The following is a 15,652-nucleotide window of genomic DNA, read 5'->3' as shown; positions in this document are numbered from 1 at the left end:
AGTTAGCTTTGGAAGGTGATTGCTTGAAATGCCATCTCATGGCTTTCCTCTTATTCTCAAGAGGCAACCACATCAAATCCTACATGTACTTGCATGGTTCATTTAGATCCAAGGTAGATTTGTGGATGCTAGACTGACATATACAGTAAGAAGTATGTTTTTTGGCCCAGGGAGAATCAAAACTAAACAGCAAGCAGAAGTTAGGCAGCCTTCCAAAAGAGTCCAAAATCATGACTGGTGCTTACTGTATCTCACTGGCCTTGCATCACCAACAGCAGGACATTGTACAAGTTACTGCAAGGTGGCAGTGTGCAGAGGGCGACAACGAAGATTTCACCTGGTGGAGTATAACTGAAATGTTTATTTCAATACTTTGTAATATTAAAAAGCCTACATGGGAACCTAGCAGGAATCTTGTGATTTGAAGGTACCAGGTTGTCGGGTATTCCTGAAAGCTGAAAAAGAAGCTTTTCATTTGCTTCCTTCCAGATGAGCATTCTCTGTCCATTTAATCCCTGCTGGTAGGTTGGGTTTTGTGGCCTTTTTTCCCTTTGTTCTGCTGTTTTAAGTGAAAGCAAAATAATGATGATCAACAGTTGTAGGGCTTGATTATATTTAAGGATTTTAAAGGGAAAGTTCAGATAATGTGTAGACATGAAGGTGGAGTGTGGCTGTGGTAGAGCTGAATTGGAGTGGAGCTGAATCTTTGAGGCAGTGACAGGCTGTAAACAGGGAACCTGTGTGGAGCTGGAACTCTGCCACATGCAGCATGAGTGGCAGTGTTTTAAAACAGGCCATCTGTCCTCATTTCGGCTGGAATAAAGTTAATTTTCTTCCTAGTAGCTGGCATAGTGCTGTGGTTTGGATTTAGGATGAGAAGAATGTTGATAACATGCTGATGTTTTTAGTTGTTGCTGAGTACTGCTTATGCTAGTCAAGGACTTTTCAGCTTCCCATGCTCTGCCAGGTGCACAAGAAGCTGGGAGGGGGCACAGCCAGAATAGTTGATCCAAACTGCCCAAAGGGCTATTCCATACCATATGACATCATGCTCAGTATGGAAACTGGGGGGAGTTGGCAGGGGGGAGCGATTGCTGCTCGGGGACTGGCTGGGTATTGGTTGGTGGGTGGTGAGCAATTGCATTGTGCATCACTTGCTTTGTATATTGTTATTATTATCATTATTATATTGTTATTCTTATCATTACTATTTTACTTTACTTCAATTATTAAACTGTTCTTATCTCAACCCAGGAGTGTTTCTCACTCTTACTCCTCCGATTCTCTCCCCCATCCCATCAGGGTAGGGGGAGTGAGCGAGCGGCTGCGTGGTGCTGAGTTGCTGGCTGGGGCTAAACCACGACACCATCCTTAACAAAGAAGTGAACAGTTAAATTCTGACTACAAAGGGAGCAAAGCTGTAGGAAAATGAATTGCCTATGTCTACTTAACAACTGTATTTCAGTATTTCACAAGCAGATAAGAAATCTGGTCACTTCTAAGAAACTTCTCATGGTCCTCTGTATGAAGTTCAACTAGCTGTTAATGTCCGAAAGGCAAAGTGAATGGTCCTTTGAAGTTACACTTGTTTATTGACTTTATAAAATGTACATAAAAAATGTTATACATGTTTGTATGTTTTTGGGAAATGGAAACAATTTTGTTCTGCTCTTGCCTGAACCATTTTTTGCCTTTTGAAAAATCTCATTCATTAGCTCAGATATTCAGATTAAGGAATTAAAGGTTTTGATGAATTTCTCCTTGTTCTAGTTCAAATATTAAAGGAAGCAGTGAGAAAAAAACCAGTAGATCATGCTGAATAGGAAATCGACTGCAATACATAGTCTCAAATTAATTCCCTATTTGAAATCCTTGTGATTTCCTGTATGAAACTGGGAAGGGGCATTTTTCTGGAAGAAAACTGCTTCCCATTTAAAAAGAAAAAAATAATTCTGCAAACAGCAGTTTTCTTTGTCTTAAAGATGCTGTGAGCTCTAGTGCATTTTGATGATAGAGTAGGTGACAATTAATGCTGTTCAGTCCATGCCATATTTTATTCTATCATAGTATACTATCTCAGAGCTTCTCTAGATGGTTAATAAAAAGCATAGACACAGTATCCCTTGCACCTTATAAAGCAGTTAAGGTTTCATGCCAAATAAGGCTGGAAAATGTTTTAAGCTACAGACCAGATTTTGTTCTCACGCTTGTAAGCAACACAAACGCAATTAGAAAACAGAAAACTAGACTAACATGTATAGCAAAAGACAAATATTCTCTGCCTATCTACAGCAGAAATGGGCATAAACAAAAGGAGACAGTGCCAGTACCTAGAATGCACCTCTTTCCTTTGGCCACATTTGTTTTTTCCTCTGGTTGATGCTTTGATAAGAAATGGTTATAATAAGACCTCATGCTGACTTCAGAGGGAGCTGCCACAATCCATGTCCTTGGCTGATCTCCTGTTGCCCCAGCTGAACTGTGACCTGAACAATTTGACTGTTTAAATTTTTCCGAGTGAGCCCAGCTATGGCATTGATGGTAGGACTGTGGAAAGACTTGGCTGTCTATTGGCTTGAGCATCAGTATTGCCTAGACATAAGAGAGCAGAATGAGGTGAAGCTGGATAATTCTTCCCTCTGAGTTGGCATTACTTTCTCTCTATGATACCAGAGTCAGCTTTGAACTGCCTCACTTGGGTATGGCTATGCTTTTTTTTCTTTTCTTTTTCTTTTTTTTTTTGCATTACCATATCCTTAGTTATAGCATCTTTCTTCGAGATGCTGCTGTGCATTCCAACTAGGTGTAATTTAACACTTAGGGGGTTTTTTTTAGCTAAACTTAACATCCCTAGAGGCTTTAGAGTTTGAGGATTTTCTTTTAATTAAAGAATTATGATGCTAGGCAAGCAGTATTTTCCCAGGCTGTCTGCTGCTGATGCAAAGTGGCATACTCAGTTTGCACATAGCATAGGGTAATGCCCTACTGAAGGAATTGCACAATTCAATGGAAGAGACTGAGGAGCACCTCGATTATATCATCTGTGTAATGGGAACTATTTGAAATCTTGGCTGCTAGTCCAAGGAACTATTAAAAAAAAAAAAACAAACCCCCCCCCCCCCCAAAAAAAAAAAATCACCACCCTCACACAGAGAAACCCAGTTATGCTACTGAAAGAGTAGGCAGAGTGAACGCATTTTGACTGGTCTGTCATGAATGGATGACAGAACTGCATCTCTGCTTTTTTTTTTTTTTTTTTTTTTTTAGTTAGACAAGCACAGTTGTGTTTATTCTGAGTACAGAAGTCAGCACACTTCAGACTTCTGGAAAGCATTCAAGGCTTTGCATTCTGTGCAAAAGGGTTTCAAATGAAATCTGCTGCTTGTTAAAAGCAGCCTATCCCAGTTCCCTCTACAGCCAACAGTCCAGAGCAGTGGAAGCCAAGCCAGTATTACTGTGAGGGTAAAAGAGAGGAAGAAATCTAAGTAACAGAAATGCACATGCAGCGTTATGTCACCTTATCCTAATAGGAAAGGTCTGTGAATACAACAGTTCAATGTAGAGTCTGAATCATTAAGAAATGTTGATGCACAATCCCTCTGTGAAGGAGGTGTTACCTTACATACTGGAAAACAGATACAGTCCAGTCACTGAATAGTACAGCAGGCATGGAAAGTAACTTCTACTGTTTATTCTGATATTTTAACCATAAGCACAGCCTCCTATCAATAGAAATTTTTCTGAAAAAGTGCAACGTTGTCAAAATGTGCATAAGATATAGAGTAAAAGGAGAAAAGAAATGGAAAATAACAGGAGATGTACACAATCACACACAACTACGTGGCTTGTTTCACATGTCTTGACAGTGTATTTACACTACTAGAGGTGCATAAATGTAGTTGAGTCTTATGAGACCATCCATGTGACGGTTCTCCTTAGAATTTCACTGGGTCACTTATTTGCCTCTCCTCTTACAGGAGATAGGGAGCATTTCTGTGGGAAGTTAATTTTAATTTTCATGAAAAAAAAATAGGATTTGGACTCAAACTTTCTGCCACAGTGCCAGAGAACCATGAAATCAGTATGGTTAGCATTTAAAGGAAACATGAGCAAGTGCAGTGATAGAAGTACGCTCAAGCATTGGTGAAGTCAGAGGTTTTCATGCCTTTTGTTTTCTTATCTTACACCATTAAAAACACTGGCAAGATATATTGGAGGGTGGGAGAGGGAGTCCTCTTTATGTGTAACATGTCAGCAGTCTTCCGACAGGTGAAGTTATCTGCATTGAAAAAAGCAAACAAACCTATATAGATATGTATGTTATAAATGAGATTTTCCTAAATCACAAATAGGATGCATATGTTTGTTAATGATGAAAATTAATCCAGTAAAGATGACTAATCTAGCAGAGTGCTTTCCCAAGGTAGTGAATACCCTCATTTGCCTTTTTGCGTAACTTGTAGAGAAGAAGCAGGAAGATATTCTGATTATTGGATAAATCTACAATGCACTGGAGCAGAAAAATAACTTAAGGGGGTTTTATTCTTTTGCCTTGCAATACTTCTGGACAATGTGAGTAGGTAAGTTGGGGAATTTTCACAACTCGTATGTTCTAATTTTTTTTTACTTAGTAAAGTTCCTCCAGCACGATTCTCTTCAAGCTCTGCAGCTTAAAGTGTAAGTAGTTCATGGCTTTTAAGAACACATATGTAATGCAATAATAAAATGCTTCTCTCTTCATGTGTACTTAAGGCAGTAATACCAAAGTAACTCTGAGGTTTTGAGCTTGGAGTTTTGTTTTTGTTTATTGCTGTAAGTTGACCAGTCAGTTGATAGTTTAAGTTTGTTATGCTGACATATTACATGTGTTGAGAAACTCCTGACATTGTTTCTGAAACTAGGGCCTGAGTACTTCTCAAATTTCATCATTAGTTTCCAGGAGAGAGCAGTGGCAAAGAGTTATACAGAAAATTACTGGTAGTCTATTGTTCAAGCTGAATACATTCAAGTTCCAACAGCACTGATACTGCTGGTTCTTAATCCATGTTTCTGTTTTATGGCTATGCTGTGACCTGTGCTAGTTATTCTGAGAGCGCTCAGTCTGGGCCAGTTGAGATCATTAACAGATTTTAATAAGTTAATGTGAAACCAATGTTCAATGCTCAAATGATCTAGGAGATGGAGGGAAATAAAGATAAATTATCAGTAACTAGTCTCCATTGCACAGCAGCATTGAAAATCAAGCTAGATTTTGACTGAGGGGATTGATATTTTTTTGGGAGGAGGAAGCAGGGGGACTTACTTTACTTTGCTTACATCTTGGAAGAATAAAATCTACAGCTAATCAAAAGAAGCAGATGGCTGGTGTTACAGTATTAAGTCTTCTTTTGCAGTTCATTATTAAGGACTATACTTGAAATGAGGTTTTCATGTGCCGGGGAAAGAGAAAATGTAGGAACTGCAGTACTACAACTGCATTTTTACAGTCTTAGTTCCACTTTTGCATCTTTGCAATATCATGTGATGGGGCTGAGTGCTAAAGCCTCAAGGAACATAAAAGGTTATGTTCCACTTCTGCGTGGGTGTGGAAGGACCTTGATTGCCAAGGAAAGCATCTAGGACTTAGTAATGGTGGCTTACAGGGGATCACTGATAGAACAGAGATGGTGCCAATTAGATTCACACACTTGACTGTTTTGCAATCAAGTCATTGCTTGTGCCTTCTGATTTAGGCTAGGAGAGTTTGGCTGGCCTTCATGAAAAATCAGAAACTGTACCTATTGCCTTGCAAACCCTTGGGAAGACTTTGCTTAAAGACACGTGCAACTGGAAGTGTGCCAGCAAATGGAATGGAAGACTATCTGAAATGGAAACAGAGAGCCTACTGTATATGTGCTCCTATCAAACAGTCTTGTGACCAGAAATACCCACTACTAGAGACCTTCTGACAAGTCCTGCCTGCCTAATGAAAGAAGTTTGTCTTTTAACAAGTATCTAATGTATAATGCTTGGACATCCCCCATTTTCCTGCATAAGTAGGAAGATGCAAGCTTGTAATAATCCCCATGGGAAATGTCACCAGAAGTGCCACAACTGCTACCAAAGCATTTAAATCTCTTATCTGATTTAAAAAGGAAATTTAAATATAAATAATGCTATATTCTTCAGCAGAAAGAAGCTGTGATGGAACTAATAATTTAAAATAAATCCAGTTGCTCACAGTAATTACTGATAGTATATTATCTGTGCAAATGCAGAGTCCAGGGCCTGTGGCAACATCTTAGAATATATTACTTCTGTCACCCAAAATTATCAAATTGCCCCCCTGCGCTCTCTTCTCCTATTAAAAAAAAAAAAAACCACCAAAGCCAACTTTGACAAGCTGCTTCCATATCTTATTTTTAGCTTTAAACATTCAATTAAATTAAAAATGCATTTTTAACACAACACTTGAATTCAGGAGCTGAAAGGAATGGGTGGGTTTGCTTTCATCAGCATAGTAAATTACTTTTTCATTTCTGTATTTCTTTACTTTCATATTTTATAGTTCAAGCAGAATTTTATTACTCAATTAATGGAATCAAGGCAGTATATTTAGTATATGGTAACTTCTTCCAGATGATGTGTGCTTTAATGAACTAGCTAGTGGTGACTGATTCCTTTGCTACTGGCTCTCCATTGCTGTTGTTGAGCAAGGAAAAAATAAGGCAGTGGTTTGGATACCAAAGTCTTCAGAGAATAACAAATGGAGGATGTGCCAGAGTGTCCAAGTAGGAACTGAGGGTAGAGGCCAAAAGACAAAAAGCTCCCAAAGCAACCAAACTAGTAATTGAGAACACAAAGCCTTAAATAAATCACTGTTGGCTTGGAACCTAAGTGGGACTCTGCACTGCAATTTTTTAAAATCATAATGCTTTAAACATAGATGTAGCAATCTTTGATTGCGTTGTCAAAATGAGACATTCATAGCCTGCATGTTGTAAAGGAAAAATCAACCAATTGCCAGTGAAAACAAATTTCAGTGTAGTGTGATAAAACCCCTAAACTCAGCACTCCCTCTCATTAAGTTTAATTAGTTGTCATCAAAAACATCAGAGAACAATATGCATAGGCTCACTTAAGTCTCCAGGGCACATGAGAAGATTAGTAGCATATGTTAAGTGTAATAATTTTCATTGAGCAAGAAAGAATGTTCTTTTCTTTATCAGAACAGCGATCCACCCCTTTCTATACATGATCTCTCTGTGGACTCTTAAGCAGTTTCTTCCATTGGTCCTGTTCCACCTCCACTAAGGAGATTACGAGTCTTGTTCCTGTCTTTCTCCTAGCATGTAGTTGTAGCAGATAGTTCTCAGATTACAGCCAGTAGCTAGATCACATTTTTCCAATGTAACTTTAAAATCCATCCACTAGTGTACATCCAGTGCTTTTGGACTATCAAAGGTGGAAGCTCTTGTGTACTAACAAGAATCCAGTTAATTTCTTGATTTCTTTCAGTAATTTCTTAATTTCTTTCAGTAGTTTTATACTGAATGAACCTGGCAAGAGACAGAAAGGATAAGAAATAATTTGATTATTGATCTTATAACCATTTAAAGAAAAATCTTTAGTTACATATTAAGAATCACAGAATCATAGATGCTAAGCTAAGGAAGGAAATGACTTTTCCAGGAACGGACTTAACCTGTGAATAAGGGAAAAGTAACTGGTTGTGTAGCTTTCAATGACAGATAAAAATTTATTTCTATCCCTTTCAAATAAAAGCTTTTTTGTAGATGCTAATTAAACACAGCAGAATTGTCCCCAACATCTAATAAAAGCAGATAATGCTACTTTAGGTGACTGGAATATACTCTCTTAATTTCTGTTCATTTAATACAAAATGTACTGTTGTTGTGGTTTAGCCCCAGCCAGCGACTAAGCACCACGCAGCCGCTCGCTCACTCCCCCTACCCCGATGGGATGGAGGAGAGAATCGGAAGAGTAAGAGTGAGAAAAACTCCTGCGTTGAGATAAGAACAGTTTAATAATTGAAATAAAATAAAGTAGTAGTAGTAACAATAACAACAACAATGTAACAATAATATACAAAGCAAGTGATGCACAATCCAGTTGCTCACCACCCACCGACCGATAGATACCCAGTCAGTTCCTGAGCAGCAATTGCTGCCCCCAGCCAACCCCCCCCAGTTATATACTGAGCATGACGTCATATGGTATGGAATAGCCCTTTGGGCAGTTTGGATCAACTATTCTGGCTGTGCCCCCTCCCAGCTTCTTGTGCACCTGGCAGAGCATGGGAAGCTGAAAAGTCCTTGACTAGCATAAGCAGTACTTAGCAACAGCTAAAACATCAGCGTGTTATCAGCATTCTTCTCATCCTAAATCCAAACCACAGCACTATGCCTGCTACTAGGAAGAAAATTAACTCTATCCCAGCCAAAACCAGGACAACTGTGAAGAATACTCCTTAGGTTAGTAGGCAGTAATACACTTAAATATCATGGCTGTGTATATTGTATTGTTGAAATCTAAGTGGCTTTATTTCCTGTTTTAATTTGTTCATGTTGTTCTTGACCTAGCTAGTGTTATCTTTGTTCACTAAAACAATCCCTTATTATGCAAACATTAGTAATGGATTTTAGATGAATGAAAAAAGAAAAAAAACAGGTGTACAACGTATTACCAAAAAGCTGTAATTATTTAATGAAAGGAAGACAAAGTTCAACTGGAGTTGTTAGGAACCAAGCCATCATAGCATTAAACATATGTATATGTTCCAGTAAGACAGCACCTGAAGTGTTCAATTTGTAGGGAGGTGTCTGATTGCCAGTAGTGGATGTATAGCTGCAATGTGTGAATGAAATCAGATGGAATAAGGCATGCTGGCTGAAGTGATCTTTGACTTGCTGGATGGGGGTACTTTTTGACCAAGAAAAGAAGAAAAATTTTTTAGTTGAATGAAGCACATGCATATTTATGGGATTAGAGATGGAAAGTACCTCTGCAGGTTATCTGGTCCAGCCTCTTATTGAAGCAGGGATATTGCTGTCATTAGATCAGATCAGCTGTAGCAGAGTCTTGAAAACTCCAAAGATGGAGATGCTTCTCCTCTCCCTCCACAGGAGAAAAGATGGCCCTGCTTGAGCAGGGGGGTTGGACCAGATGATCTCCAGAGGTCCCTTCCAACCACAACCATTCTGTCATAGGGAAAAGTAGAACACACCTTAATTGAAGGCTCCTTCCCTTAAATGTTAGGGAGGGAACACATGTTCACAACCGAGTGTCATCTGTATGATTAATGTTGTATACTGCCTTCTCCTAAGATATAATGATGTACTAAAATGTGTTCAGTTAAAGAGTAGGTGTAGTAGTGCTGCTTATGAGATGTGACTTAAAGTGCTGTATGAGTGTTGAAGAATGTTATCCCTCCTGAAGATCACTTAAGCTAAAAGAATGTACAAAGACAGACTGTAAAGTCAGAAAATAACCCAGGCAGAGAAAATGCTAACATCATCCAAGCTGGGAACAAAAATGAGGGGGAAGAAACGGATGTTGCATGAGGTGGAGAGTGGTAGTTTCAGGTCTGAGTGAGCTCAGCAGAGTTAACTCTCCAGTCCCATAATAATGTGAGGTTATTTCTGCAAGTCAAAACTCGGGATTCGGCACAACTACATTACATCTTCTCCCATCTCTGCTCCTGGCACATGACTTAGAAAAGTCTTGAGACAGCTGGGAGAATTGAACTTTTTCAAGTATGTTCTGTGTCTTACTTGTTTCGTTTTTAATAACTTTTTATTTCCTATTATGTAATCAAGAATGTAACCCTCTGCTTTGCTAGACTAAACTTACTTGCCTTTTTGGATTTGTCTAGCATTAATGATAGCCTCACACAATTGTGCCAAGTATAAAGCATCCTGTCTTTTTCCCAAAATAGCTGTATTTATTATAGTGTAATAGAGAACTTGAAATGCAGAAAAGGTTCAGGAAGTTAGTTCAGGGTGACTTTCCCACCAAGCTGCAGAGGTTGATTTGATAGCTAATATAACTAAAGGTTGAATATGAGAGAGAAATACCAGCCAGTAAACGTTCTCTGAGAAGGACCAGGCAGAATACAATTCCTCTGACTACCACTTCATATATTTCATACAGTCCAATTTCTGCTACATTGTGTAAACCCCAGGACTGGCAAGTGAGCGCAGAAGGGAAGTAGTTGTTTCTATTTCTTATGTCCAAAGACTTTTCAGGAGATGATGCAATACCTTTGCCTGATCTTCTAAAACACTGTAGACAGGTAAATTTCACCCATTTAAGACTAAATAAAGGGGAATTGTCAGGAAAAGCCTTGTTGGAAGTTCTGGAGGAGTAAGAGGTACTGGATGATCCCATCAGTGAGTGAACCAGCACAGGAAATAAGCCTGTTCTTCCATCAGAACTGTATGTGTGTGGACAAGTGTTTACACCCCTATATGCTGTATTTCCAATGGTGCTTATCATATCAGTCTGGGCACCTAGTTTCATTTTTTCCTCATTAGACTGAAGGTATAATTTCAAAATTAAACATAGGGACTCAGCAGGAATGCAAATCTCTGCTATGTATTGGGGCCGTGGGAGGGAGCCAATGTAGGTAAGAGCACTGAGTTTCAAAGCATAGGGGGAGCACATGAGAGTCTGAGACGTGGTTAGGTGCAATGAATCTTAATTTTTCTGAGGCCCAACCCTTCTATAAGCAGAGACGATTGAGCAAAGTATATCAATGGATATAAGAATCTATTCCTAGCTTTCCGGATAAGATTTTTTATTGTTCCTTACAAGCAAACCTGATCTTAAATGTGACAGACTACTTAGTGTAAAAGAAAAGCCCACGGGCTACAGACTGAAATCCTGAAAGACAGCCTGTCAAAATAGTAATGTGAAAAAAACCCCAGTAATTTCCTTTTTTGCTGTGTGTTGCACTTCTGTGGGCATATTTACAATAGGAAAAGAACTCACACTTGTAGTATCCTGTAGTATCACTAGATGTGTTGTAATATTGTTAGCTGTGGCATTTTGTGTGTATTACTGCTGGTAATGCAAGTTAAGGTTCCTGCTTTTGCCTTTTAAGAATAAATTTAACCCATTGGATTGAAAGGGAGCACCTGCATCAGGTCAGCCTTGCGGTTACAGTTAACAGTGCAGAAGTAGCCAGTTCAAAAGGAGTTAACACATAGGCCATTGGACTGCAAAATTGCTTTCCAAAACCATATAACAAATCCTGTATCAATAAAGAAGATCCCAAAGCCACAGACAGCAGAAGAGGATGAAGTTTACCACAAGTTTTTGGGCCATTGCAATAATTAGGAAATTTGCTAAATAAAAATTCAGAACCTTCCCAAGAAAGGACATATCCTGTGCTGGAGAGAACATCTGTATGAGTCTCTCAAATCCCAGTCTTAAGTTCCAGATTTGTAAACGCAGTGGACCTTGAGGATTTCATTGTAACTTTTAACTTTTGCTTTTTTTTTTTTTTTTTAAAATCATTGAACAGGAAAATTCTTGACTTGCATGTGATTTGCTGTATGTTGGGGGCCCATATCTATTTTTCCTGGTTTCAGCTGTGAAATAAATAATTGCAGTTTATAATACTTCTCTCGCAGCACTTCAGTTTAAATCCTGGAAACTGCGTGTTATTCCTGCCAGGTCATGCAACTATAAATCATGGCAATCAGTAACAATACTTCTGTTGTTTGAGGTATGAAGTTTTTAGACTGTTAGGAATGCTGGTCTTGCTGCTTCTTTTAGTTATTTAACCTTTTCCTAAGTCAAGAAACAACTCACATTTGCTGTATACTGAAAACTAGTTAGAGTAGAGGATATTTGTATAGAAAAGTGTCTGGACTGGACATGGGCTTGTAACAGACTTGCAGAGTTGAGCACTATCCATGAAAGTGACTGAAATCTGAGCTTAGGCACAGACCCAAACTCATGAACCAGTATTACTTCCAGACTCTGGAGTTCTAGTATGTTCCTGAGCTCATTCCTTACCTGAGAAAGACCTTAATAGCCATTGTTTCCTTATGCCTATAAATAGATGTGCTTTATTTCAGAACACTTTGATTTGTTCAGTTGTGAGATAATTTCCTCCCCGCTCCTTGATTTTTCTGTAGCTTTTAGAGAAGAGGGTGCTTATCTTTGGGGAGAGGGGTGCTGTGAGGAGAGGGATTATGTGTTTGGCTTAATGAGTTATGGTTCTATTTGAAATGCCCTTAGGTGCCTGAGACCTGTGCACAGGGTGGATGTAGATTCTGATGCAGGACTTTGGAAACCAACATCCTCCCAGCGTCGGAGTAACACAGTAGAGGCACAGTGGGACACTGCACACAGAGTAAGTGACACTAGGAATATCATCCGTAGGCAGCTGAATCCTGATCTTGGTGTTCGGTTTGAATATTGTCTTAGCTTGTGATGCTCCTTTGAAACAAAACCAAATGTGTTTAAAATCTGCTCTTTATCACTGGCTGCATTGGGTGATGTGTCTGTTTGTCATTTCATAGGTTTTCCTGTAAGTATTGCATTTGCGATCTGTTAAGTGCTTTTGTTTTATGTGGGTAGAGCTTATTTATGATCAGAAAGATACAGTAGGCGGCCTGGAGTTGGGCCCTGCTCTTCTAGGTTCCTCTTTAGATGTCTGCAGAGAACCAGACTCAATGCTTACGTGTTTGTCCTTCTCTGTTAAAACCAGTTGTCCCTGCACTTTCTCTACCAACACAAATCCTGATGTACAGGGAGCAGCAGTCAGTAATTTAGGGGATCCAAAGGGAGAAGTTAAGATTGCAGAAACATTAGGTTATAGGAATTGTCAATAAAAGAAGTAGGCCAGTCAGTATAGACCTACCAAAGAGTCATTATTTGGTTATCTAATGTGTGTATGCATATTTGTACCACCAACAGTGCTATCTAGAGGCTAATTTTGATTTAAGGTTCTTCCAGTGGAAAAATAAAAGATCTAAGAGGTTGGTTAACTGATGTGCTGTTAGGATTTGCATAGGAGTATATAGGTAATACGCTGATGGAGATTGCTTTGCTTGAAACCTTGTAGTGATATGTACTGACTCACTGTCTCATCATGCTGTTAGCAAGTGTGCAGGAATTTTAAGGGTATGCCATGTTTCTCACCTAACTATTGCATATGTAGCAAGGGTCAGCTTGCAAGCAGCTTTTATCAAAGGGAATATAGGTAAGAGTAAGTTTACTTACAATGGGTGGGTAAACAGGAAGAAGGAGAAAACCCTTGCCTAAGAAAGGGTAACGTCAGGCATGCCAAGATCTCTGAGGCTTCAGATCTGGAAGACACAAGTAGACCCCAAATAGTGCAAGGGATGGATGCATGTTATGGCTGGTGTGAAAGAATTGTTTTTTAAGCACAATCTAGGGACTATGTAAATACTGCTTTGACAAACTGGAGACCTCGTTTTAGGGCTGTATGTGTTAGCAAAAGCAATTCCACTTAAGATATATCTAGATTCAGTCTCACTGCTGCTTCTCCAGGATGATGACGACATCCAAGGGGCACAGATATCCACTGCCACTTGGCCGAAAGTCAACACTGACATCTGGGAGAGGGGGCGATGCTACAAGCAAATGCAGACAGTGCTCTGTTCAGCAACTGGCTTGCTTGACCAGGCTGCTGCTGTGGGAGTGCAGACCTGAGAGGTTCCTAACCAGGCTCCCTACTGAAGCACAAACCTGTTATTAGCCAGGACTCTGCATTTCACCTGTAAGCATGACCTGGTAGCAGTCCTGCGGGCAGAGCTGGAGGGGGAGGCAGAGGACATCACAAGCCCAGGCCTTGGGACATGTGGAAAGCTGCCAGGTTCTCACTGCTGCTTGCTCACCAGGGAGTCATGGCTGGATGTCGTCCTCAGGCTGGCAAGGCTGCATGATGTTCCAGTTTGGTCTGAGGGCAGCCCCAAGTAGAGAATTACTTTAAGGGCAATGACTACTGGTTTTTTTTTTTTTCTCCTTTTTGTAAGTTTTTTAATGCTCTGTGTATTTGGAGTTTCCTTTTCATTTTCAGTTCTAGTTTTCTTGGTGTAAGTAAAATCATTCTCCTCTTCCTGCTCTCCATCTCATGAACTAAGTATCATCTTTTGTAACAAAATTAATATCCACTTAGAAATTAAGATTATACTTGGATAACAGTTAACAGGAAGAGCACTCTGCTTTCTGAAATGAGTAAAATTTCAGGGGTTTTTTTGGGGTGTAGAACAAGATCCCAGTTAGTGGAAGGTGTGAAAAAAACAACACTTGGTTTAACCCATTGAAGTGTGTCTTTCCTAAAAATAACCAGATGTTAATAGGAAATAGTATCTGACAAAACAATAATAGTGTATATGGTGTAATAGTCATAAACTTGAGTCTAACCTCAAGATCCTGTCTGAGAGAGAATTATGAGGGAGTGTTTTTGTAACCTTAGCTATTAATACTTTCAGCTTTGTGGGTTAATATCAACAGAGTCAAAGCAGGCTTGGGACCTACAAAGACATTCTGAAATAAACAGAATTTGGACAGCGTGAACCAGGAAGGGCGAGGAGAGGCTTCAGTTCTTTATGAAATGCTGAGCTGTATTAACTGCCACAAGGTGTAAGGTTCCATGATCTATAATAAAACCAACACAAGTAATAATCAGTTAGATATGTAGCTCCTGCAGGGGAATGCGCGTATAGCAAACCTAAGTAGAATGGATGTTTTGGCTTGTGTTTCTTCAGAGGAATGCAAATTTTAAAAGGAGGGAAAAAAAAGATGTTAAATGGCAAAATCTAGCTTTAACTTTTCCTTTTGCTGAAAGCCTTTAGCAAAAGGCTGGAGAAGTTTTGTCTCATGAGGCTGTGATCCATGCTCTAGACTGACTAATGCTGCTAGTGTTTGCTTGTTGTCTTCTAAATTAATAATATGAAATATCTTTGTTCAGAAGATTCTAATATGCTTTGTAGGTGGAACCTTAGCCAGTGCTGCAAAGGGAAAGGCAGAGCAGAAGCTTCCTGGGTTGTCATGCATGTATGTAGGTGCTAAATGGTCAGTATGCAATCTGAGCATGTCATTCTGGATATACCAGATCTTGAAACTGAGGGTTAACTCTAGTTTTATATTGTTGAAGGCAGGATATAATTAACCTGAATGCACCTGCTGCTTTGTTAGCAGTTAGCCTTATGGCTGTGCTTTTCACTACCTGAGCAGGTAAGTTTCTTTTCTCCTGTGCTCATGGCAGTGTGAAACAACTTTAAGCACATAGTCACCTCTGTCACTTTCTAACCCTGTGACATTCATTGTTTTACATTAAATGAAGCTTTAATCCCATGCTCATTCTTCGTGCCTGTCTGCATTAATTTATGACAGTGCCACTGAGTTTGGGAGGACAGCCTGACCACAGAAATAAGGAAGAGATAGGTATGTGCACACATATAGCTGAAGACATAGCATAGGAGGAGTGTATTTTTTTCTGAACAGTGCATTCACTCTTCTTTTGAATGAAAATTAAAGCATACAGTCAGATCACCTTGTGGCTTAAAACTAGAAATTCTGGAAGAGTGCTATAGAAATCAAATGGGATAACATGATTTTACTGGTGTATATACAGTGGAGTGTATTCTGTGCCCCCAGTCTGAGACAGAAT

Source organism: Pelecanus crispus, chromosome 11 (assembly GCF_030463565.1).
Source record: "Pelecanus crispus isolate bPelCri1 chromosome 11, bPelCri1.pri, whole genome shotgun sequence".
Classification (NCBI taxonomy): Eukaryota; Metazoa; Chordata; class Aves; order Pelecaniformes; family Pelecanidae; genus Pelecanus; species Pelecanus crispus.
The sequence above is the reverse complement of the archived record's forward strand: the minus strand, read 5'-3'. Positions refer to the sequence as shown.